Consider the following 2,812-nt stretch of genomic DNA (forward strand, 5'->3'; position numbering starts at 1 on the left):
CACAATTTCAACAATCTGCATTATTAACAAATTAATTATTTTATAAGTAAGAGTAAAAGAAAACTAGACCATTTTAACAAGAATGCTTCAGTCCTGATTGTTTTAGCATTGCAACATATTCAAATGAAACTTGGACCACGACAATTGCTTTCAGAGAATGTTCATTGGAAGTCATTGATATCCCTTCGCAAAGCCAGACTATGCTAATAAAAAGAGGCACTTAATCTTCTAAAGAAAATAAGCTTCAAAACGATAGATAATTTAGACCATAGTCCTAGAGACTGATAACTAGCACTTGCAAGATTCACTTTTAAACTCCTCTGAAAAGCATCTACCTAATTTACTCATATCCTTTACCTCACTACATTAATCCAAAAGATTTGGAAGAATTTAAACAGTAGTAAATACAATACATGCACATGCATATGTTTATTAACTGTTTCCAAAGAAGAGATTTAATTTTTGATAACATTTAGATTAAGAGTGTTGAATCTAAACCGATATAGAAGCTGGATCTGACCTTCAGGGCTGATTGAAGAACTTGTTCATTGAAATCCAAACATTTGCCCAAAATATTATCCCAATATAACTGAACTATACCCCCACATATGTTTGTATCACCGGCACCAACAGCAACAGGTACACTCTTTCCAGCTCTTACTGTGTAACCATCAACGTTATCATCATCTTTATCAGTTCCCATTTGGCTTTCAGCATCCAGAAGATACTCGTACATGTTTTGTAATCCTTGAATCTGATTTACAACAAAAGTTTTAGTATATACTAAAGTATAAGTACACATCTATCAGGGAAAATATATTACCTTAAGGCGAGTATCAGCAGCAGAGAATAATGTTTCCTCAAAATTCTAGCCTAGCAATTAAAACAAACCCTAGTGCCTACAAGAGTTACAATAAAACATCAATACACTTCAAAATTAAACTAGGATAAGAACAAAGTTAACAAATAAATCATACCTGCAAAGATCTAACTTTGAAACCAAAGTAATCTGCAGATTGAAAACATGTGAAGTTCAGAGAAATGTATATAGACTTCAAGATCTTTTTAAACAGTTCGTAGATCCATCAATATTGTGCAAAAAAGATTTCTAAATCTTTTATAACAAGTAGCTCACAGAGAAATGTTGCAATTGCATCATTGGTACAACATTGTCATGAAGTTGTTCTTTCTGATGCATATCCATAGCATAATCTGCATTACCGCCTACCCACAGAATATGGCAACAAACAAATATTGAAATCAATTAAGCAACTTTGACTCAATATAACTCGGTAAATCAACACATGTAACCAAAAATAATTAGAAAAACACAACTCTCATTTCCTCCTGGGCAATGAAAAATTCTTCAGCGCAAACCAAAAAGTAGTTAATTCCCTTGCAAAAATTGAGACAAGAAAGCATACTCACTAAATATATAATAGATAATTTAGATGCTTATCTTGAAACAGAAATCAGGGTGCATATAAATATATCAAAACCAAATAACGAAACAATACTGAGAATAATAAAGGTATAGAGAGTAAGAAAGTTAACGCTAATTCTGTAGTTGCATTGTTCTCATATGCAAAATCTCCTTTCTTCACCTTGTTCCTTCGGCGGCGACAAATCTGGACCTCCTCGACCAACTTGGCCAAGTTAAGCATGTGGGAAAAGGACTGGGCAACAATAATATAGTCCCCTGCATCCAAAATAGTTATCATATTTCAAAGTTCTTCCAGTTTCTTAGGGTCACACTTTCCTTCATACTCAGCTGAAATTTCGTACACTTCTTGAACCTGCACAAAAACATTTACATAAATGTCGAAGAGAAGTGAAAGAACATAAATTTCGGAATATTTTCTGATAAATCGCTACAGCCTTCTCCATCGAATCCAGCGATTACATTCTCATTTTACCACGTTTCACTGATTCAGCCGTTGAATCTTCCTTTCCCACCGAACACGCGACCTAATTCCCATTTCTCACCGAACAATTTTCCTATTTTTCACTCCTCTCTGAATCCTTCCCGCTCCTGGAATATTTTCACGAACCTAGGGTTGATGAAGGTACTCTCTCAGCGTCGAACTACGGCTCCAAAACGAACGATGAAGGTGATTGCTTCGTTAATGAAGGACAACGAGATTGCTACGTTGTTATGCGACGACAGTTCGAGAGAGAGGGGAAGAAGCAAGGGTTCGAGAGAGGGACAGTGACAGTAAAGAGGACTCGAGAGAGGGACAGCGTGAGCGAAGAGGGCTCGAGAGAGATGTGAAATGGCAAGAGCTCCAGAGAAAGATAAAATAGGGTTCTGAGCGAGAGAGAAAAGCTTGAGGGTTTTGAGAAGAATAGGCTTCGAGGTTTGCTTCAGGTTGCCTTAATTTTTTTTAAGTAAATTATTCTCCCAATCCGTATGTAATATCAGTGGCTAACACTTGAATATAATTACATATAGATAATTAGAATTATATACGGATTATATCTATAGATAATTTTCCCGCTACCACGCCCTAACTTTATATACGGTTTTTATATACGGATTTTCCGTATATAAAAATCCGTATGTAATATCTGTATGTAATTTTTTTTTAAAAATCTTATATAATATCCGTATATAATACATATATTATATACGGATTAAAATCCGTATATAATAATCCGTATGTAATAGCCATATTTCTTGTAGTGGTAAAAAATGATTTTACTGTTAGTGGTTAAAGTTTATTCTAAACACCTGTAGAAGTTGATTCAGTGATAAAAAAGAGACATAAGGAAATTAAAGTAATAGGTATAGAAGAGCTCCCTAAGAGTACAA

At 34.6% G+C, this 2,812-nt stretch overlaps 1 long non-coding RNA gene across 6 annotated transcripts; it reads right to left on the bottom strand.

Annotated features, from left to right (window-relative positions):
• Positions 1-6: 6 nt before the first annotated feature.
• On the bottom strand, positions 7-2,392 carry LOC106779341. 6 transcript variants are annotated; one of them, XR_002666370.1, is made up of 5 exons: positions 1,904-2,392; positions 1,136-1,796; positions 978-1,009; positions 824-899; positions 7-754 (listed from the first exon to the last, which is right to left on the bottom strand). It is a non-coding gene; the product is annotated as an uncharacterized LOC106779341 (long non-coding RNA). The 6 variants fall into 6 exon arrangements; XR_002666369.1 differs by having other exon boundaries at positions 1,917-2,391; XR_002666368.1 differs by having other exon boundaries at positions 1,136-1,395; positions 1,605-2,391.
• Positions 2,393-2,812: the final 420 nt, after the last annotated feature.

The sequence above is a fragment of the Vigna radiata genome, unplaced genomic scaffold (genome assembly GCF_000741045.1).
Source record: "Vigna radiata var. radiata cultivar VC1973A unplaced genomic scaffold, Vradiata_ver6 scaffold_194, whole genome shotgun sequence".
Lineage (NCBI taxonomy): Eukaryota > Viridiplantae > Streptophyta > Magnoliopsida > Fabales > Fabaceae > Vigna > Vigna radiata.